Genomic DNA, 24,724 nt, shown 5'->3' with positions numbered 1-24,724 from the left:
TACAACAGGATAGTCAATATAATATAGAAATACAGTTGCATCAGCATGAATTAATCAGTCTGATAGCCTGGTGGAAGAAGTTGTCCCGGAGCCTGCTGGTCCTGGTTTTTATGCTGTGGTAACGTTTCCCAGATGGTAGCAGCAGCTGGAGCAGTTTGTGGTTGTGGTGACTTGGATCCCCAATGATTCTTTAGGCCCTTTTTACACACCTGTCTTTGTAAATGTCCTGAATAGTGGGAAGTTCACATCTACAGATGCATTGGGCTGTCCACACCACTCTCTACAGAATCCTACAATTGAGGGAAATAGGCAGTGATGCAGCCAGTCAGGATGCTCTCAGTTGTGCCCCTGTAGAGTGTCCTTAGGATTTGGGGGCCCATACCAAACTTCTTCAACCATCTGAGGTGAAAGAGACACTGTTGTGCCTTTTTCACCACCCAGCTGGTGTGTACAGACCATGTGAGATCCTTGGTGATGTTTATGCTGCGGAATTTAAAGCTGTTTGCCCTCTCAACCCCAGATCCATTGATGTCAATATGGATTAGCCTGTCTCCATTCCTCTTGTAGTCCATAACCAGCTCCTTTGTTTCTGTGACGTTGAGGGAGAGGTTGTTTTCTTGTCACCACTGTGTCAGGGTGATGACTTCTTCTCTGTAGGCTTCCTCATTATTATTTGAGATTAGGCCAATCAATGTAGTGTCATCGGCAAATTTAATTAGCAGGTTGGAGCTGTGGATGGCGACACAGTCATGACTATACAAAGAGTAAAGGAGAGGGCTTAGTACACAGCCTTGAGGGGCAACTGTGTTGTGGATCAGAGGGGCAGAGGTGAGGGAGCCCACTTTTACGAGCTGCCAGCAATCTGACAGGAAGTCCAGGATCCAGCTACACAAGACAAGACAGGGTCAAGGCTCAGTTCTCTGAGCTTCTTGTTGATCCTGGAGGGAATTATGGTGTTGAATGCTGAACTGTAATCCAAGAACAGCATTCTCACATCAGCATGCCTCTTCTCCAGGTGTGTAAGGACACTGTATAGAGCCATGGCTATTGTGTCATCGGTTGATCAGTTGTGTCAATAGGTGAATTGTAGGATTGGATGTTGTGTTAGGCATTCGAGGTGGTGTTGGGGATTGGAGTTGGTGTGAGGGATTGGATATGTGTTTGGAATTGGAGGTGGAGTTTTGGTGATTGGAGGTGGTATTAAGGATTGGAGGTAGTGATAGGGATTGGAGGTGTTAGTGACTGGAGTTGGAGTTGGAGATTGTTATGGAAGTTAGAGATTGGAGGTGTGTTTGTCAGAGGTGGTATTTAGGATTGGATGTGCCATTAGGAATTGGAAGTGGTGTTGGGGATTGGAGGATTGTTTGTTCGAGATAGTGTTAGTGATTGGCAGCTGAGTTAAGGATTGGTGTTGGTGTTAAGGATTGGAGGTGAGTTAGTTGGAGGTGGTGTTAGGTATTGGAGGCATGTTATTTGGATGTGATTTTGGGATTTAACTTAGTGCTATAGATTGGAAGTCTGCTAGCTGGAGGTAGTGTTGGGGACTGGAAGTCGTATTAGGGTTAGGAGATCATGTTAGGGATTGGAGGTTTGAGATTTGGAGGTACTGAGATGGATTGCAGGTAGTTTTAGGGATTTAAGGAAGTCTTAGGCATTGGAGGTGGAGTTAGAGATTGGAGGTAGCAATAAGGATTGGAGGTAGCGTTTGGGATTCTGGATGGTTTTATGAATTGGGAGTTCGTTAGTTGGAGGTAGTGCTAAGGATTGGAGGTAATGTTAGTGATTGGAGGTTGCGCTAGGAATTGGTGTTGCTGTTAGGGATTGGAGATTGTGTTAGTGATTAGAGGTGTGTAGGGATTGGAGGTGCTGATAAGGATTGAAGATGTTATTAGGGACTGGAAGTATGTTGTATCTTTGAGTTAGTGTTTGGGATTAGATGTGTGTGAGGGACTGGAGGTGTGTTATATGTGACACTCGCTTTTCCTAGCTGCTTAATAGAGGGGGTGATAACCCCCCTGCCCGGCCAAAATCAAGGAATTTCGTTTGGGTAAATGCTAAGTGATATGTCCCCTGTTACAAATCGGTACCCCAAAATAACGAACAGTACACAACATGTGATGAAACGATTAAGCTTTGTAACTCTTACTTTGACGACAGGGTTAGTAGAGAAACAAATTATAAAAGAAAAAGGGCCCAAATCTTAATAAACAGTCTATGCACACGAAGTTGGGACTCACACAGTTCAGTAGTTCTTCTTCCACCATTGATCTCCTCTGAGCGCCACCGACCTTCGGACCCCCGTTCCGAGTCCACCCCGTCTGGCAGTCTACCAAATTTCTCCATCCGCGCCTTCTCTCTTCATCTCTCTCTCCCTTTCCCAAAAGCCCGCGAAAACAACTGCTTCCAGAATCATACGACAGGGCAACAAAATCCTGATTGGCTAACATGCATCAACAATCCAGTTATCTCCGGCCATAACCCAAACATTGCTGCTACAGAGAAACCATTACTTCAGCAGTGAACATTACAAAAGAACGTTACATAGCAGTGAACCCTTACAGCGTGTTACATATGTATTGGAGGTGGTGTTTGGTATTGGATGTGTGTTAGGGACTGGTGGTAGTGTTTGTGATTGATTGTGTGTTAGATGGAGCTGACATTTGCGTTTGGATGCAGTTTTAGAGATTGGAGAAAAACTTAGGGATTGGAGGTTGTGTCGGGGTTTGAAGGTGCTGTTAGGGATGGAGGTACTGTTAGGGATTGAAGGTTCAATAATTTAGGGTACTGTTGAGGATTGGAGGTAGTTTTAGGAATTGAAGGGAGTGTTAGGCATTGGAGGTGGAGTTAGGGATTGGAGGTAGTGTTTGGGATTGTAGGCAGTTTTTGAATTGGAGGTTTGTTAATTGGAGATAGTCTTAGGAATTGGAAGTAGTGTTAGGAATTGGGGGTAGTGTTAGTGATTAGTGGTTCTGTTAATCAGAGGTAGTGTTTTGATTATAGGTAGTGTTAGTGATTGGGTGTAGTGTTAGTGTTTGGTGGTGTGCTAGGGATTGGAAGTGTTTCTAGGGATTAGAGGTGATTTTAGAGATTGGAGGTAGTGTTTGGAATTTTATGTAGTTCTATGAATTGGAGGTTTGTTAGTTAGAGATAATGTTAGGGATTTGAATTAGCGTTAGGGATTGGAGGCTGTATTAATCAGAGGTAGTGTTGTGATTAGAGGTAGTGTTAGTGGTGTTAGTGAATGGAAGTATGTTAGGGTTTGGAAGTGTTACTAATGATTGGAGGTGGTGTTTGGGATTGGAGGTGATGTTCAGGATTGGAGGCTTGTTAGGGATTGGAGGTGGAGTTAGGGTTTGCAGGTAGAGTTAGGGATTGAAAGTGGTGTTAGGGATTGAAAGTGAGTTAGTTGGAGTTGATGTTAGGGATTGGAGGTGGTGTTAGGGATTGGTTGTTGTGTTAATGAGAGGTAGTGTTGGGGAATAGAAGTAGTGTTGTGGATTGGGCCTGGTGTTAGTGATTGGAAGTGTTTTAGGGACTGGAGGTGGTGTTATGGATTGGAGTTAGTGTTAGGAATTGGTGGTAGTGTTAGGGATTAGACATAGTTTTAGGGATTGGAGCTGTGTTACTCGGAGGTGATGTAACGGATTGGAGATCAGCTGATCAGTGATAATGTTGGGGATTAGTGGTAGTGTTTGGGATTGGATGAGATGATTGGGATTGGAGGTGGTGTTTGGGATTGGAGGTTGGAGATTGTGTTAGGTATTGGGGTTCATGTTAGGAATAGGAGGTCATGCTCAGTATTGGAGACAGTGACCTTAGCATTCAGTCCCTTCTGTACATAATAATGTGTCCAGTGAGAGTACGTTCATGGTGTTCTGCTGCCAGTCCACTTCATGGTTTGACGTGTTAAACATTCAGAGATGCTTTTCTGCACACCACAGTTGTCATCGTCATCATCATCAGGTGCCATGCCCAGTTTGAACTTTGACTGCCATGGCCCACACACTCCTGTTTCGGGTCAAGTGGATCAATTCATCGGAATTCATTTCCAGTTCTCTGGCTGCTGTCTCCATCATCATTTGTCTTTGTCTTCCTCTTGCTTTCTTCCCTTCAGTCTTTCCCATAATTACCACGCATTCTAACTCCTCTTTCCTAATCACATGTCCAATGAAGTTACGTTGCCTTTTCATGATCTCATACATTATTTCTCTTTTTGTGTTTGCTCTGTTCATGACATCCTTGTTAGATATTCGTTTTGTCCATGATATTCTTTGCATCCTCCTCAAAAACCACATCTCTGCTGCTACAATTCGTTTCCTCGTGTTACTAGATATTGTCCAACATTCTGAGCCATATAACATAACTGGATAAACATAACTTTTCAGTACTCTGAGACGTGTTGTCATGCCTAGTTTAGTATTGGTCAGTATACTCTTCATTCTCGTAAAGGTGTCTTTTGCCATCCCTATTCTTCTTTTGATGTCCAAGTCGCACCTGCCATCTGATGTCACCCAGCTTCCTAAGTAGCAAAAGTTCTGTATTTGTTTTATGTCTTCCCTGTTTATTCTCAGCCTGCAGATAGGATTCTCCTTTTTGGATATCACCATACATACTGTCTTTTTGCAGTTGATAGATAGACCCATTTTTGCACTTTCTTCAACAATTATATCAATTAAGTTTTGTAGTTCTTCCTCCGTACTTGCTATTAACACAGTGTCATCTGCATATCTGAAATTATTGATGTTTTCACCGCCAACTTTGATTCCCAAGATGTCTCTTATTTTTTGTAATATTGTTTCACTGTACACATTAAATAAATCAGGGGAGAAAACACACCCTTGTCTAATGCCTCTCTTGATTTTCGTAAACTGACTCACTTCTCCATCTATTCTTACAGCGGCAGTTTGTTCCCAGTACAGATTTCTGATTAGGCAGAGGTCTTTCAAATCTAGATCTAGAGTTTTCTGTAATATTTCAAATAACTTATTGTGTTTCACTTTATCAAATGCTTTTGTGTAGTCGATAAAACAAACAAACAAATCTTTTTGCACTTGAATAGCTCATTCTGATAGTATCCTTAACATCAATATTGTGTTTCTTGTACCTTTGTCTTTCACAAAACCACGTTGTTCTTTGCCTATTTCAGCTTGTATCTTACTTTTAGCTCTTGTCATCAAAATTCTTAGAAGTATCTTGGTAATAAGACTCATTAAGATTATGGTCCTATGTAATTCACATTCTATTGCTCCAGGTTTCTTAGGAAGAATGATAAATATTTATTTTTTAATCTCTTCTAGTATTATTCCAGTCTCATAAATGTCATTGATTAAATCAGTAAATTTTTCAATTCCATAATCTTTAAGGGCGATAATGAACACAGTTGTACTGCATTTTTATCTGAGTTCCTGTTGCCTTTCTGACAGGCAGAATCAGTTCGGCTATTCTGCTTTAACCTCTCTCATTAACAAACCATTTTCGCCCATGAAACTGCCACTCGCAGGAATTCTTTTTATTTTTGCAGCATTGCCTGTAAACTCTCGAGTTTGTTGTCAATGATAATCCCAGGAGATCAGCAGTTTCTGAGATGCTCAAACCAATCCATCTGGCACCAACAATCATTCCATGGTCAAATTCACTTAGACTGAATTTTTTCCACATTCTGATGTTTGTTGTGAACAACAACTGAACCTCTTGACCATGTCTGCATTGAGTTGCTGCCGCATGATTGGCTGATTAAATATTTGCTTTAACAAGCAGGTGTGCAGATGTACCTAATAAAGTGGCCTCATGGTAGTGGTAGTGTTGCCAATCAATTAAACCCTGAGAGTGGTTAGGTTAAGTTGGGTTTAAATATCCAACTCATTACAAAGTTCCTTCTTTGACAGCCTGACATTGAAGTACCAGGAAGCATGAGACATGAACTTAGCAAAGGAAACAGGATACTGTTCAGTAATTGCACTGTGTGAAACTAGACCTCATCTCGCCAGCTGTGAGATCATTGCACAAGTCCCAAAGGGGGAGCTGCTGAAGAGAAAATAGCTGGGAATTAAAACACTCAATTAAAAGTAACAGTGTGATGGAGAAACACAAAAAAAATAGAACATAGAACAGTACAGCGCAGGTACAGGCCCTTCGGCCGGCAATGTTGTGCTGAACCAATTAAATTAGTAATCAAATACTAACTAATCTCTTCTGCCTACACAATGTCCTTATCCTTCCATGTTTTTGCCTTTACTCCACCCCAGGCAGCACATTCTGGACATCCATCACTTTCTATGTAAATACTTGCCCCTCACATCTCCTGTGAAATTACCCCACTCACCTTAAATGCCTGCCCTCTGATTTTAGGCATTACAATCCTTGGAAAAAAACCAAGACCCTTCATCAGTAGTCTGATAACAGCAGGATAGAGGCTGTCCTTGACCTTGGCAGTACATGCCTTCAGGTTCAGTATCTTCTATCCAATGAGAGAGTGGAGAAGACAGAATGTCTGGAGTTGGTGGGGTCCTTGATTATGCTGGCTGCTTGAATGAGGCAGCAAGAAGTATAGACAGAGTTTATAGAGGGAAGGTTGGTTTCTGTGATATGCTGTGTTGCATCCATAGTTCTCTGTAGTTTCTTGTACTCATAGTCAATGCCATTGTCATACCAAACCATGGTTTATCCAGATAGAATGTTTTCTGTGGTGCATTGACAACTAATAAGGGTCAACAGGGACATGCTAAATTTCTTTAACAACCTGAGGAAGTGGAGACACTGGTGAGCTTTCTCAGCTGTGACATCAATGTATGTTTAGACTGGGATATGATATTAGTGTTGTTCACGGTTAAGTACTCAAAGCTCTCAACTCAGCACCGTTTGTGTAGACAGGGGCATGTGCACCACCCCCTTTCTGAAGTCAATGACCAGCTCTTTTGTTTGAGGGAAAGGTTGTTGTCATGTCACCTTGTCAGTAAGCTCTGTATCTCCTTCCTGTTCTCTGACTCACCGTTATACGGACGGCCCACAAAGCTGGCATAATCGTCAAACTTGTAAATGGAGCTTGAGTAGATTCTGGCCACAGAGTCATGAGTAGAGAGTAGGTGGCTGAAGTCACAATCTTGTGGAGCGCCAGTGTTTAGGGTAATTAAGGCAGAGATGTTGCTGCCAATCCGTACTGAATGTGATGTGTCGGTCAGGAAATCGAGGATCCAGTAGCAGATGGAGGTGTTGACTTCCAAGTCTAAGAGATAGTGATGAATTTGCCTGGAATTATAGCATTGAATGTTGAACTGTAGTCGACAATCAGGGAACAAAGAGCATTCAAATTGGTTGCGTCACTTGGCTGACAGTTTACTGGTGGTTCATAAGGCAAGAAATACAACTAAATACTTCATTAACAACACTTTTCCTGTGGTAAATTGTGGTAAGTGATCACCAGAAACAATGAAGAGACAGGTGAAGGTGAGGCTGGCTCAAGGATCGAAGTGGGTGAGTGCAAGTTTGAGGCATGTTTGAGATGGAGTCGAAGCTGGAGTCAGAGTTGGAATGAGCGGAGTGAAATAAAGTTGTTTCAGAGCCCATCCACCTAAACCAAGAGCAATGCTGGCACCATCTAAGTGCCAGGCTGATTTGGAAAGGTTGAGTGCTGGCCAGAATGTGGTGACAGAGTCCAGAGCTATCGTTGCACAGGGCCCGGGTCCTGCTTTTCGACAATTTAAATGCCGGCCCAGATAAATTGAAAAGGCAGAGTATCAGGACTGGAGGTGACGGTTGGGCCAATTCTGTTTTCTCTTCCACCACATTTAATTCTCTCTCCATGGTGCTAAGGCTGCGTCATGCTCCGGCTGCTCTAGGCTTCATATCTGTGAGCTTTGCGGCCATTTTCCTTGCTGTGTGATGAACTGAGACTAAGACTATGGGCCTTCTCTGACTGCTCTGGGCTTCATGCTATGGACTCACTTTCATTCTGAATGCTGATGCCTGCTTTTATAGTTTGCACCATTTGTGCTTTTTACTCTCTGCACATTGGGTGTTTGTCTTCTTTTTAAATTTGGTTCTTTTGAGTTTCCTGTTTTGTGGCTGCCTCTAAGCAGGCAAATCTCAGGGTTGTATAATTTATAAATATTTTGATAATAGATGTACTTTGAATCTTGGAATGGAGGAGCCACTGCGCAGAATCAGCTTAGGTTGTAGAAGGTTGGAAACTCAGCTAGCCCCATCATGGGCACTGCATGAAGGACATCTTCAAAAGGCATCGCCTCAAAAAGGAAGGAGGAGGAAGGGAACATTGACTCAGACCATGAGAGGCCTGCGTCGGGCATTTTCATGCCTTACAAAAAGGAAGCATCCATCATTAAGGACCCCTATGACCCAGGACATGCCCTTTTCTCATTTCTACCACCAGGGAGGTGGTACAGGAGCCTGAAAACACACACTCAGTGTTTCAGAAACAGCTTCTTCCTCTCCGCCATCAGATATCCGAATGGACAACGCACGTACATGTACACAACCTCATTTTTTTTGCTCTGTTTTTGCACTACTTTCAGTACTTGGTACTTTATATATTTTTAAATTTATTGTACTGCTGCCCCAAGACAACACACTTTACGTCAAATGTCAATGATATTAAACCTGATCCTGGAGCAGTCTATTTCAAGTGGGGATGTGGTTAAATATCAGGGTAAAAATTTCATGAATGATAGGGCAAGAACATGGAACTAATTGGAGACTTCCTGAAAAGGTCAGCATGGCGCTGACCAAGTGGGCTCCTCCTGTGAAACACTCTTCCACAGTTCATTCATTCATTATGTGCAGTGTTGTATGACCTGGGTGATCATGGTCTTTCCATGACCAGGATTGTTCCTGGCAAGTTACAGTACAGAAGTGGTTTGCCATTGCCTTCTTCTGGGCAGTGTCTTTACAAGATAGGCGACCTCAGCCATTACCAATACTCTTCAGAGATTGTCTGCCTGGTGTCAGTGGTCACACAACCAGGACTTGTGATCTGCACCGGCTGCTCATGTGACCATCCACCACCTGCTCCCATGGCTTCACGTGACCCTGATCGGGTGGTGGGGAGGCTAACCCACCACCTTGCCCAAGGGTGACCTGCGGGCTAGCAGAGGGAAGGAGCACCTTACACCTCCTTTGGCAGAGACATATTTCTACCCCTCCACCTCGCTTCCACAGTTAGTCTCATTCAGTCATAACTTGCAGAAACAGGCCCTTTGGCCAACAATCAAACACCCATTCACAGGATCCTACCCTCCTCTCACTCCCATCAACTCTGACCAGACCCACCACTCTCGTACTGGCGAGCAGAAACGAATTCAGGTTCAAGATCAAGTTCATTGACATACATGTATACAGCCAAACAAACAAACGTTCCTTTGGACCAAGTGCACAACACGGTACATATAGCTCACACACATAACATAGAAAGTAATATTACCACAAATAATCGAACAAATAATAGCATGTAATCCAGAAGACTGGTAGAAAGTGTGATCCAGACCTCCAAATCTGTCAGTGTGGACCATAAGGCCATTGACATTGGAGCAGAATTGGGCCATTCAGCCCGTCAAGTCTGCTTTGCCATGCCATCATGGCTGATTGCCTGTTAAAAAGAAAACAGTATAATGCTACTGGTGCTTCATATATGATGAGGCATGAATGGTGACAGGTTGTTCAGTAGTCTCACCACCTGGGGAAGGAAATTTCCTATCCCAACACTCTTTTTCTATTGCTACAGTACCTCCCACCTGAACCTGAGAGTAGAGGGTCAAAGAGATTGTTGGACAGAGAGGAGGGATGGGAAGCTTATCATGGCCAAGTGACCTACCAACCATCATGCTCTGGGTTGTGAGAGGAAGCTGAAGGACCCAGGGGAATTCACGTGGGCACAGAGAAAACAGGCCCACTCCACACTGACAGATCTGGAGGTCAGGGTTGAGTCTTGGCTATTTTTCTTGTGATCGCGAGACACCGTTGAACATTGGTAGGGTGGACTCTGCATCCAGTCCCCTGCTTTATTGAAGGGAGCGATGACGGAGTAGCTATGTGGCCTCAGTTGTAGTGTGGACTAGGTTTTATGCTGCAGTGTCACCTGTTGCATTCGCCCAGGAGGAGTGATGCCGGGCGCGGTGTGGCGTGGTGTCCATGTTGGCTTTAGTGCTGCCTTCCAGCTTTCACTTGGTGGAAGACGAGCTGTACTGCGTTCACCTGCGGACCACTGTGAGCTTGATCTTGCCGGCAACGCTCCTGGATTCAGGGACTGAGGCTATATGTTTTTGTGTGTGTGAGACTGTATGCATACTTGCATCTTATGTGTGTTATACATACCTTGTTCTGTGTATGACTGCTGGGACTGTGTTTTGCACCTTGACCCCAGAGGAACACTCTTTCATTTGGCTAATTATATGCGTACTCATGGATGGTTGAATTGACAATCAAACTTGAACTTGAGGTCACTGGCGCTGTGGGGCAACGACTCTGCCAGATGTTCCTTGTGTCACTCTGTGCCCTCTAAGCATAATTAGCAAAGGGATTTGTAGGGTGTGAAATCTAGTAATAAGGAGAAGAATTAAAGATTAGCTTTACATCAAAACAGTCAAATGTATTGTCAGCATGAATGATAAAACACATTCCAAAGGTGGCCTGGGGCCAGAACGCAAGTGTTGCTACCCCTCCAGTGTCAACATAGCATGCTCACATTTTACTAATCATAACCCGCATGTCCTTGGACTGTGGGAAGAAACTGGAGCACCCAGAGGAAACCCACATGGCCACGGGGAGAACGTACAAACTCCTTACAGGTGGCGTTGGGAATTGAAACCTGTCACAGTGTCATGGTAACCGCTATGATGCAATGTTGGTTGTGCTGGAAAACCAGATGGGTCTCCGAGTCTCACTCAAAGAGCTTGAGCTTGCAATAACGTTTTCTGATGATAACGATACAACTGGTTTAGATAGGGGGTGTGACGGAGAGTGCTTGGTAAACGTTCTACACACATACACACACACACATATGCAGACACACACACACACACACACACACACACACACACACACACACACACAAACAGGCACACACACACATACAGACGTAGACACAGACACACACTTCCTTGTCAAACAGCTGTCTTTGCAATGAGTGTATGTACCTCATTGTCTTTCTCAATACATTCTCATCATGGGCCCTAAATTGAGTTGATGCGCTCGGCTTGGCTATTCGGTGCCTTTCCCGCTATACAGGACAGAATATTACAGTTCTTTAGTAATGAGGATCTGTAAATGCGTATACTGTATATAAGGTCCTTACTTCTATTTATTGTTTAATATAACAGTAATGACATGGTGGGGACATCATATTTTAATTCAAGTGTAGTCTTAAGTTAACTTTGTTGTTAATTAAAGATTGGTATGTCCTGCTGTAAAAGAAAAGCCTATCGCCCCCAGGAGGAGAGAGTGATCGGGGCTGCTAGGAGTTCACACTGGAAGAATAATTGTGGGCTATTATTGTGTTTTATGACAGATATCTTTTTGTAAATATTGGCAGTATTCTTTTCACTATTTTGACTAACTTGTGTAAGTTTGATTTTTAATGCACCTAATAAGCATCCGTATACTTAAGTGCAAAGTGACTCCAGCATTTTTTCGTTGGTCATAATCCATGTGTCTAACAGGGAGCCACGATCAGTCATTCTCGATAGAGGTCACAGGGTCATGGAGCTGGCTACATAAAGGAATCAAAGAGAGATTTGGAAAGTATAAATACCTATATTAACAAATAAATGTGATCCTCACGTTTCATAGTGATTTTGTTTCTATCTATTTTTTTCGAGACATGGAACAGGTGCTTCCAGCTCAGCCAGCAGCCCACCTATTTCACTCTAGCCTAAGTACAGGATAACTTGCAATGACCAATTAACCTTCTAACCAATAAGTCCTTGCACTGTGGGAGCACCCAGAGGAAACCCAAGCCATCACGGGGAGAACGTACAAACTCCATACAGATGGCACTGGAATTGAACTTCCAAACTCCAGGACAGCTCAAGCTGTTATAACACCGTGCTGACCGCTACACTAGAATGGCACTTCTTGCAGCCTCAGCAAAGTAGTCTGGATAGCTGCCGACGCTGAGGGTTTGGGGGTTGGGGGGGGAGGTACACACTGGGTGATCAAAGAAGAAACTGAAGCAGGACTGGGGCTTTGGGAGCGAGATGGGATCTAACTTTCAGTCCCACTGAGCCACGTCAGCTGCAGCCCTAATGACAGGGCAGTTTTACAACGACTCTGCATGGCCCGGCCAGTGGTGTCGTGGCATCAGCACAGGACCTCAAGGTTGATGATCCTGAGGTCAAATCCAGCCGGGTCCCAACTTGGGCAGAAGTCGTATCTGTGTGGAAGGAAGACCTGGCAATCTACTTTCATATCTTGGTACGTAAACCCATGGGCTTGCACTACACTATAACAGCTCAATGGTGCTCAACATCAGCTCACTGTGTCGCAGTTTACTTGTCTCTGTATTAAACCTGTCTGGCTGTGAACTTTTGTTCTGAATGCTATTTGCTTAATTTTATTGTTTGTACAATCTGTTTTGTTTCTCTCTCTGCACATTAGGTGTTTGTCGGTCTTCTTTTGGGTTCTTTTAATGGGTTTTAATGGGTTTCTTTATTTTGTGGCTGACTGTAAGGAGATGAATCTCAAAGCAGTATAAAGTATACGTACTTTGATAATAAATGTACTTTGAACTTTGAACTTTAACCTACTGACCAGTATGTCTTTGGACTGTAGAAGGAAACAAGAGCACCTGGAGGAAACCCACACGCTCACATGGAGACGTACAAACTTCTTACAGAGGGGGCCAGAATTGAAGTTTAAACTCTGATGCCCTGATCTGTAAGTGCATCACCCAAGTATCTCTGCTACCATGTTTCTTGTAACATAACTTATAACCATATAACCATATACCCATATAACAATTACAGCACGGAAACAGGCTATCTTGGCCCTTCTAGTCTGTGCCCAACTCCTACTCTCACCTAGTCCCACTGACCTGCACTCAGCCCATAACCCTCCGTTCCTTTCCTGTCCATATATCTATCCAATGTAACTTTAAATGACAACATCGAACCTGCCTCAACCACTTCTGCTGGAAGCTCGTTCCACACAACTACCACTCTCTGAGTAAAGAAGTTCCCCCTCATGTTACCCCTAAACTTTTGCCCTTTAACTCTCAACTTATGTCCTCTTGTTTGAATCTCCCCCATTCTCAATGGAAAAAGCCAATCCACATCAACTCTATCTATCCACGTCAACTCCATCAATCCCCCTCATGATTTTAAATACCTCTATCAAGCCCCCCTCAACCTTATATGCTCCAAAGAATAAAGACCCAACTTGTTCAACCTTTCTCTGTAACTTAGGAGATGAAACCCAGGCAACATTCTAGTAAATCTTCTCTGTACTCTCTCAATTTTATTGACATCTTTCCTATAATTCGGTGACCAGAACTGCACACAATACTCCAAATTTGGCCTTACCAATGCCTTGTACAATTTCAACATTACATCCCAACTCCTATACTCAATGCTCTGATTTATAAAGGCCAGCATACCAAAAGCTTTCTTCACCACCCTATCCACATGAGATTCCACCTTCAGGGAACTATGCACCATTATTCCTAGATCCCTCTGTTCTGCTATATTTTTCAATGCCCTACCATTTACCATGTATGTCCTATTTTGCTTAGTCCTACCAAAATGTAGCACCTCACATTTATCAGCATTAAACTCCATCTGCCATCTTTCAGCCCACTCTTCTAAGTCATCTAAATCTCTCTGCAAGCTTTGAAAATCTACTTCATTATCAACAACTCTACCTATCTTAGTATCATCTGCATACTTACTAATCCAATTTACCACCCCATCATCCAAATCATTAATATATATGACAAACAACATTGGACCCAGTACAGATCCCTGAGGCACACCACTAGACACTGGCCTCCAATCTGACACACAGTTATCCACCACTACTCTCTGGCATCTCCCATCCAGCCACTGCTGAATCCATTTTACCACTTCAATATTAATACCTAACAATTGAACCTTCCTAACTAACCTTCTGTGTGGAACTTTGTCAAAGACCTTACTGAAGTCCATATAGACAACATCCACTGCTTTACCCTTGTCAACTTTCCTGGTAACCTCTTCAAAAAATTTAATAAGATTTGTCAAACATGACCTTCCATGCATGAATCCATGTTGACTGTTCCTAATCAGACCCTGTCTATCCAGATAATTATTTATACCATCTCTAAGAATACTTTCTATCAATTTACGCACCACTGACGTCAAACTCACAGGCTGATAATTGCTAGGTTTACTCTTAGAACCCTTTTTAAACAATGGAACCACATGAGCAATACGCCAATCCTCCGGCACCATCCCCGTTTCTAATGACATTTGAAATATTTCTGTCAGAGCCCCTGCTATTTCCACACTAACCTCCCTCAAGGTCCTAGGGAATATCCTGTCAGGACCCGGAGACTTATCCACTTTTATATTCCTTAAAAGCTCCAGTACTTCCTCTTCTTTAATCATCATAGTTTCCATAAATTCCCTACCTGTTTCCCTTACCTTACACAATTCAATATCCTTCTCCTTAGTGAATAACTGAAGAAAAGAAATTGTTCAAAATCTCCCCCATCTCTTTTGGTTCCACACATAGCTGTCCACTCTGATTCTCTAAGGGACCAATTTTATCCCTCACTATCCTTTTGCTATTAATATAACTGTAGAAGTCCTTGGGATTTATTTTCACCTTACTTGCCAAAGCAACCTCGTATCTTCTTTTAGCTTCTCTAATTTCTTTCTTAAGATTCTTTTTACATTCTTTATATTCCTTGAGCACCTCATTTACTCCATGCTGCCTATATTTATTGTAGATATCTCTCTTTTTCCGAACCAAGTTTCCAATATCCCTTGAAAACCATGGCTCTCTCAAACTTTTAACCTTTCCTTTCAACCTAACAGGAACATAAAGATTCTGTACTCCCAAAATTTCACCTTTAAATGACCTCCATTTCTGTATTACATTCTTCCCATAAAACAAATTGTCCCAATCCACTCCTTCTAAATCCTTTCGTATCTCCTCAAAGTTAGCCTTTCTCCAATCAAAAATCTCAACCCTGGGTCCAGACTTATCCTCCTCCATAATTATATTGAAACTAATAGCATTGTGATCACTGGACCCGAAGTGCTCCCCAACACATACCTCCGTCACCTGACCTATCTCATTCCCTAACAGGAGATCCAACACTGCCCCTTCTCTAGTTGGTACCTCTATGTATTGCTGCAAAAAACTACCTTTCACACATTTTACAAACTCCAAACCATCCAGCTTTTTACAGAATGGGCTTCCCAGTCAATGCGTGGAAAATTAAAATCTCCCACAATCACAGCCTTGTGCTTACTACAATTATCTGCTATCTCCTTACAAATTTGCTCCTCCAATTCTCGCTCCCCATTAGGTGGTCTATAATACACCCCTATAAGCATCACTACACCTTTCCCATTCCTCAATTCCACCCAAATAGCCTCCCTAGACAAGTCCTCTAATCCATCCTGCCAAAGCACCGCTGTTATATTTTCTCTGACAAGCAATGCAACACCTCCCCCTCTTGCCCCTCTGATTCTATCACACCTGAAGCAACGAAATCCAGGAATATTTAGTTGCCAATCACACCCGTCCTGCAACCATGTTTCACTAATAGCTACAACATCATATTTCCAGGTATCAATCCATGCTCTAAGCTCATCCACGTTTCTTACAATGCTCCTAGCATTAAAATAGATGCATTAAAGAAACTCTCCACCTCTTACTCTCTGTTTATCCCTAATAGAGCAAACAACTTTGGTATCTTTTTCTTCCTTCTCCCCTACATCTTCAGTCTGTGTGCTCCCATTCTCTGTCTCCTGCTTATCCTCCCTCACACACTGTCTACTAGCTTTCCCTATTTGTGTACTAACCTCCTCTTTCCTAGTCTCCTCAATTTGATTCTCACCCCACAACCATTCTAGTTTAAAGTCTCCTCAGTAGCCTTCGCAAATCTCCCCGCCAGGATATTGGTCCCCCTAGGATTCAAGTGCAACCCGTCCTTTTTGTACAGGTCACACCTGCTCCAAAGCAGGCCCCAATGATCCAAAAACTTGAATCCCTGCCGCCTGCTCCAATCCCTCAGCCACGCATTTATCCTCCACCTCATCGCATTCCTACTCTCACTGTCGCGTGGCACAGGCAGTAATCCCGAGATTACTATCTTTGCAGTCCTTCTTCTCAACTCCCTTCCTAACTCCCTATATTCTCATTTCATGACCTCTTCACTTTTCCTCCCTATGTCATTGGTACCTATATGTACCACGACCTCTGACTCCTCACCCTCCCACTTCAGGATATCTTGGACGCGATCAGAAACATCCTGGACCCTGGCACCAGGGAGGCAAACTACCATCCGGGTCTCCTGACTGCATCCACAGAATCGCCTATCTGACCCCCTAACTATCGAGTCCCCTATTACTACTGCCCTCCTCTTCCTTTCCCTACCCTTCTGAGCTACAGGGCCGGACTCTGTGCTGGAGGCACAGCCACTGTCGCTTCCCCCAGGTAAGCTGTCCTCCGCAACAGTACTCAAACAGGCGTACCTATTGTCAAGGGGCACAGCCACCGGGGTACTCTCTAGTACCTGACTCTTCCCCTTCCCCTTCCTAACCGTGACTCACTTGTCTGCCTCCCGTGACCCCGGCGTGACCACCTGCCTGTAACTCCTCTCTATCAACTCCTCACTCTCCCTGACCAGACGAAGGTCATCGAGCTGCAGCTCCAGTTCCATAACGCGATCCCTTAGGAGCTGCATCTCGGCGCACCTGGCCAAGCTGCAGCTCGATGACCTTCTAAATATCCAATGATGACAAGAAACATCAAAAAAGGAAGTAATTGGAGAATAGAAAGCCATAAAAAAAACTTGGACCATTATAAATGAGATTTGACCATTTTCTGGAAACAGATTTTAATATAGGAGGAATGTATGCTTTATGGGGATATACAGGAGGAACGTATGCTTTGCTGGGTTATAATAGGCACTTCTGTTAAATTCCTCACTCTATCTTAGCAACATGTTAAAAGAAAACCTGTCAAGAGTTTGGTATGGGCATGTAAAACTTTGTACAATAATATCACTCAGTGTGTTCCCACCCATAAACTCCATCACCCCTAATTAGAATGGACAAGCATCAACAAAGGCGAGACCAATGCTGTTGACGCTGAAATCGTAAATGGCAAATCTGATGTCCTTATGAGTGAAGACATGTCCTAGCCCCATCTTCCTCAATCTTCCCATTCTCGTCAGGTGTTAGTGGCACCTCTGTGAGTTGCCGACGATCGAAGATCCTGGTTTCATACAGAGACATGAGCGCGTAATCCAGACTGACACCACAATAAGAGCCACAAGTGGTGCTCAGATGGCATGTTTGTTCAAGCCTGGATTTCTCCAACTTCTGGTATTTTTTCCCCCTCCGCCTTCCCCCTTCTTCAATTCCACACTCTGGCCTCTTACATCTTCACCTCACCTGCCTTTCACTCCCCCCAGTGTCCCTCCTCTTTCCATTTCTCCCATGGTCCACTCTGCTCTTCTATCAGATTGCTTCTTCTCCAGCCCTTTAACCTCTCCACCTATCACCACCCAGATTCTTACTGCATCCCCTTCACTCATCAGCTTCTAACTTGTCCTTTGCCCCCTCTTCCCAATGTCTTGCTCTGGCATCTTCCCCTTCCTCTCCAGTCCTGACGAAGGGTGTCAGCCTGAAAACATCGATGGTTTATTCATTTCCATAGATTCTGCCTGACTTGCTGAGTTCCCCCAGCATTTTGATGTGTAGCTCTAGATTTCCAGCATCTACAGAATCTCTTGTATTCAAGCCAATAATTCAGAGTCCCAGCATTGAATGGAGCATGGTTTGCAACTGAGGATTAGATTAGACTATGATGACACGCAGTCCTCTTTTATTGTTATTTGGTAATGCATGCATTAAAAAGTGATACAATGTTCCTCCGGTGTGATATCACAGAAACGCAAGACAGACCAAGATTAAAAAAACTGAGAAAAACCACATAATTATAAGATATAGTTACAACAGTGCAAGCAATACCGTAACTTAGAAACATACATAGAAAATAGGTGCAGGAGTAGGCCATTCGGCCCTTCGAGCCTGCACCGCCATTTATTATGATCATGGCTGATCATCCAACTCAGAACCCAGCCTTCCCTCCATACCCCCTGACCCCTGTAGCCACAAGGGCCATATCTAACTTCCTTTTAAACATAGCTAATGAACTGGCCTCAACAGTTTGCTGTGGCAGAGAATTCCACAGATTCACCACTCTCTGTGTGAAGAAGTTTTTCCTAACCTCGGTCCTAAAAGGCTTCCCCTCTATCCTCAAACTCTGACCCCTCGTTCTAGACCTCCCCAACATCGGGAACAATCTTCCTGCATCTAGCCTGTCCAATCCCTTTAGGATCTTATACGTTTCAATCAGATCCCCCCTCAATCTTCTAAATTCCAACGAGTACAAGCCCAGTTCATCCAGTCTTTCTTCATATGAAAGACCTGCCATCCCAGGAATCAATCTGGTGAACCTTCTTTGTACTCCCTCTATGGCAAAGATGTCTTTCCTCAGATTAGGGGACCAAAACTGCACACAATACTCCAGGTGTGGTCTCACCAAGGCCTTGTACAACTGCAGTAGTACCTCCCTGCTCCTGTACTCGAATCCTCTCGCTATAAATGCCAGCATACCGTTCGCCTTTTTCACCGCCTGCTGTACCTGCATGCCCACTTTCAATGACTGGTGTATAATGACACCCAGGTCTCGTTGCACCTCCCCTTTTCCTAATCGGCCACCATTCAGATAATAATCTGTTTTCCTATTTTTGCCACCAAAGTGGATAACTTCACATTTATCCACATTAAATTGCATCTGCCATGAGTTTGCCCACTCACCCAACCTATCCAAGTCACCCTGCATCCTCTTAGCATCCTCCTCACTGCTAACACTGCCACCCAGCTTCGTGTCATCCGCAAACTTGGAGATGCTGCATTTAATTCCCTCATCCAAGTCATTAATATATATTGTAAACAACTGGGGTCCCAGCACTGAGCCTTGCGGTACCCCACTAGTCACCGCCTGCCATTCTGAAAAGGTCCCGTTTATTCCCACTCTTTGCTTCCTGTCTGCTAACCAATTCTCCACCCACACCAATACCTTACCCCCAATACCGTGTGCTTTAAGTTTGCACACTAATCTCCTATGTGGGACCTTGTCAAAAGCCTTTTGAAAATCCAAATATACCACATCCACTGGTTCTCCCCTATCCACTCTACTAGTTACATCCTCAAAAAATTCTATGAGATTCGTCAGACATGATTTTCCTTTCACAAATCCATGCTGACTTTGTCCGATCATTTCACCGCTTTCCAAATGTGCTGTTATCACATCCTTGATAACTGACTCCAGCAGTTTCCCCACCACCGACGTTAGGCTAACCGGCCTATAATTCCCCGGTTTCTCTCTCCCTCCTTTTTTAAAAAGTGGGGTTACATTAGCCACCCTCCAATCCTCAGGAACTAACGAGTTTTGAAAAATTATCACTAATGCATCCACTATTTCTTGGGCCACTTCCTTAAGCACTCTGGGATGCAGACCATCTGGCCCTGGGGATTTATCTGCCTTCAATCCCTTCAATTTACCTAACACCACTTCCCTACTAACATGTATTTCGCTCAGTTCCTCCATCTCACTGGACCCTCTGTCCCTTACTATTTCTGGAAGATTATTTATGTCCTCCTTAGTGAAGACAGAACCAAAGTAATTATTCAATTGGTCTGCCATGTCCTTGCTCCCCATAATCAATTCACCTGTTTCTGTTTGCAGGGGACCTACATTTGTCTTTATCAGTCTTTTCCTTTTTACATATCTATAAAAGCTTTTACAGTCCGTTTTTATGTTCTCTGCCAGTTTTCTCTCATAATCTTTTTTCCCCTTCCTAATTAAGCCCTTTGTCCTCCTCTGCTGAACTCTGAATTTCTCCCAGTCCTCAGGTGAGCCACTTTCTCTGGCTAATTTGTATGCTACTTCTTTGGAATTGATGCTATCCCTAATTTCTCTTGTCAGCCACGGGTGCACTACCTTCCTTGATTTATTCTTTTGCCAAACTGGGATGAACAATTGTTGTAGTTCATCCATGCAACCTTTAAATGCCTGCCATTGCATATCCACCGTCAATCCTTGAAGTGTCATTTGCCAGTCTATCTTAGCTAATTCACGTCTCATACCTTCAAAGTTACCCCTCTTTAAGTTCAGAACCTTTGTTTCTGAATTAACTACGTCACTCTCCATGTTAATGAAGAATTCCACCATATTATGGTCACTCTTACCCAAGGGGCCTCTCACGACAAGATCGCTAATTAACCCTTCCTCATTGCTCAAAACCCAGTCCAGAATAGCCTGCTCTCTAGTCGGTTCCTCGACATGTTGGTTCAAAAAACCATCCCGCATACATTCCAAGAAATCCTCTTCCTCAGCACCTTTACCAATTTGGTTCACCCAGTCTACATGTAGATTGAAGTCACCCATTATAACTGCTGTTCCTTTATTGCACACATTTCTAATTTCCTGTTTAATACCATCTCCGACCTCACTACTACTGTTAGGTGGCCTGTACACAACTCCCACCAGCGTCTTCTGCCCCTTAGTGTTACGCAGCTCTACCCATATCGATTCCACATCTTCCCGGCTTATGTCCTTCCTTTCTATTGCGTTAATCTCTTTTTTAACCAGCAACGCCACCCCACCTCCCCTTCCTTCGTGTCTATCCCTCCTGAATATTGAATATCCCTGAACGTTGAGCTCCCATCCCTGGTCACCCTGGAGCCATGTCTCTGTGATCCCAACTATATCATAATATCATCATAACTTGATGAAGAACAGGCCATGGGCACGCTAAAAAAAGGTTAAAGTCTCTCGAAAATCCCATCATCTCACGCAGATGGGAGAAAGAAGAAAACTCTCTTCCTGCCATGAGCTACCAGCGCCGCAAACTTGCTGATGCAGTATCCTGGAAGCACCCGACCACAGTCCGACTCTGAGTCATCCGAAAACTTCGAGCCTCCGACACTGAGCACCGAGCACCGTCTCTGCTGAGTGCTTCGACCCTGCCCCGGCTGCCAGCAACAGGAAAATCCGAGGATTGGAGCCTGAAAGTCAATCGGTGGTCCAAACTTTGAAACCTGATTGCCAATCCTGGAGACTGCAGACTGGGAGCCAGTCCTGGAGCTGGAGGACTATCTGTGCGTGTGGATGGGTAGGTGAGTGAAAGGGAAAAAGGGGGCTCGTTTTGCTGCTGTTTTGTTGCTTGTTGTGTTCTGTGTTGTTCTGCCGAGCATTGCGAACATGTTGTGTTGGTGTTGGAATGTGTGGTGATACTTGTGGGCTGCCCCCAGCACAGTCTCAAGTTGGGTTGGTTGTTAATGCAAACACCACGTTTCACTGTCTGTTTTGACATACATGTCATCAATAAAAGAAGCTGAAACTGAATCTTATTGAAATGCTGCACTTTCAGATAAGATCCCATCAAGTTGATAATGTCCATGGAATCATTCTGGTGAAAAGGGGAGGTCACTGCAGTGCCTCGGTCAATATTTATCTCTTTGAGAACGAGTGGGATCTCATTGAAACCTCCTGACTGTTGAAAGAATTAGAGTGGATGTGGAGAGGATGTTTCCGACAGAGGGACAACATGGATCCAGAGGGCAAAACCTTAAAATGGAAGGATGCCGTTAAGAGCAGAGATGAGCAGGTATTTCTTCAGACAGAGGAAGATGAATCTGTGGAATTCATTGTCACAGACAGCTGTGGAGGAACACAAGAGATTCAAAAGATGCTGATAATCCACAGTTACACATATAAAAAGGTGGTGAAACTCAGCCGGTCAGGCTGCTCCTATGGAGGACAATAAATGATCAATGTTTTGGGTAGAGACACTTCATCAGGATTATTGGGAACCTGAGGGGGAACTTCTTCACTCAGAGGGTGGTCCAAGTGTGGAACTTCACTTAGTACAAGTGTGAGTGATCTGCCAGTGGAAGTGGTGGGTGTGGGTTCGATTTCAACATTTAAGAGAAATTTAGCTAAGTGCATGCAGAGCTATAGTTCAGATGGGTCTAGACAGAATAACAGTTTGGCATGGACTGGATGGCCTGTTTCTCTATTGTAATGCTCTGTGAATCTATGACCCTATAAATGTGTAAATATAAACAACAGATAAGAATGTATTCCTCTCCCCTTCTCTTTACCTGCCTATCACCTCCCCCTGGTGCCCCTTCTCCTTCCCTTTCTCCAATGGTCCACTCTCGTTTCCTATCAAATTCCTTCTTCTTCAGCCCGTTTCATTTCCCACCTATCACCTCCCAGCTTCTTACTTCATCCCCCCTCCCCCACTTACCTGGTTTCACCTATCACCATTTAGCTTGTATTCCTTCCCCTCCTTCCGTCTTCTTGTTCTTCCCCCTTGCTTTCCAGCCCTGAAGAAAGGCCTTGGCCTGAAACATTGACTGTTTATTCATTTCCAAAGATGCTGCCTGATCTGTTGAGTTCCTCCAGTGTTTTGTGCATGTTGCTAAGATTGTATTCCAGATTTTTCAGAAAGGATTTTTTAATGGTTGCATAAAAGGCAAAGAAGAATTAAAATAATAATTCTTCCAATGAAAGACCCTAATTTTAAATTGCACGTCATGTAAATCAGTGATAATACACCTGATTGTGATTCTTAACAATGTAAATCAATGGAATTTTGAAAAGAGATTCTAATGCACCAATACATCTTTGTCTAAATTCAAAACCCATCCCAATGCATTTTGCATCATTTTGAGTGGACCTGCTCAGTTCTGTGAAGTTCTTTGATTTCATATTACATTGATTATTTGATGATATTAATAACATTTACAGAGTACTTTCCATACGGAAGATGTAGTTCAAAGTGTTTTACAATGGGATAAAGTGCAAACATGAAAATGAAATAAAAATAAAAATAAACATGAGAATTAAGGCAATTTGATGTTAGTTAAAAGCAAGGTTAAATAAGTAGGTCTTGAGCTAGTGTTTCATTTGAGTCTGCATCCCCTCATAGATTTCGGTACTGAGTTCCACAGTTTAGGAGCGTTGTTCAAAAAAGCTGACCTACCAAATATCTTTTAAGGAAGTTGTTTACATTTAAGAGAGCAGTGGAAGAAGACTTGACAGCTTGAGCAGGGTTATAAAACAAAAGTGATTCCACAAGACCATAAAATATAGGAGCACAATTAGTCCTTTTGGTCCATCGAGTCTTCTCTACCATTTCATCATGGATGACCCATTTTCCCTCTCAGCCCCAATCTCCTACCTTCTCCCTTCGTGCCCTGATCAATCGAGAACCTATCAACCTCCATTTTAAATATGCACAATGACTTGGCCTCTACAGCTGCCTGTGGCAATGATTTCCACAGACTCTGTGATGTAGAGTTGACCATGTGAGCTTTAACAAGAAGTGAGAGAACTTTAAAATCAAGTCTCAAAGGCACGGGAATATGAAAAATGAAATATAAAAATTATTTAATATAAAAATCACCTATTAATTCATCATAGATCCAAATAATCTTAATGCATTCTTGAGTTTGTTTTATCAGACTTTTTTCTCAGAATTTCAAAATGATGATTCTATAGTTCTATCACTGCCAAAAGAAATGAATCTTTACTTACCATGATAATATTGTTGATATTAAAAGGTCATCAGGCCATCAGACAAAGGAGGAGAATTAGGCCATTCAGCACATCGAGTCTGTTCCGCCATTTCATCATGGCTGACTTATTACCCTCTCAACCCAATTCTCCTACCTTCTCCCCGTAACCTTTGACACCCTGACTAATCAAGAACCTAACAACTTCTGCTTTAAGTATACACAATGACTTGGCCTGCACAGTTGTAGCTGGCAATTCCACAGATTCACCACCCTCTGACTAAATAAAATCCTGCTCATCTCTATTCTAAAGGGACCCCTCTATTCTGAGGCTGTGCCCTCTGGTCCTGGACTCTCTCATTATAGGAAACATCCTCTCCACATCAACTCTTTAGGCCTTCCAATATTCAATAGGTTTCAATAAGATCCCTCTCAGTCTTCTAAACTCTCGCAAGTACAGAGGCAGAGCCATGAGGGAGCAGATGGGGTGGTTAAAGACAAAACGAACTCTGAGTTGTACTTCCTCTGTTCCCTCCACTTTTGAAAACTTCTTTAACAAAAGCTTCCCTCTAACCTGGCTTTGATCTCCTCAGTTGAACTTTTGAAGCATCAGCAAACATTATTTCATAGAAACATAGAAACATAGAAAATAGGTGCAGGAGTAGGCCATTCGGCCCTTCGAGCCTGCACCGCCATTTATTATGATCATGGCTGATCATCCAACTCAGAACCCCGCCCCAGCCTTCCTGATCCCCGTAGCCACAAGGGCCATATCTAACTCCCTCTTAAATATAGCCAATGAACTGGCCTCAACAGTTTCCTGTGGCAGAGAATTCCACAGCTTCACCACTCTCTGTGTGAAGAAGTTTTTCCTAATCTCGGTCCTAAAAGGCTTCCCCTCTATCCTCAGA

This window comes from Mobula hypostoma, chromosome 10 (genome assembly GCF_963921235.1).
Source record: "Mobula hypostoma chromosome 10, sMobHyp1.1, whole genome shotgun sequence".
Lineage (NCBI taxonomy): Eukaryota > Metazoa > Chordata > Chondrichthyes > Myliobatiformes > Myliobatidae > Mobula > Mobula hypostoma.
Note: the sequence above shows the minus strand (reverse complement) of the source record.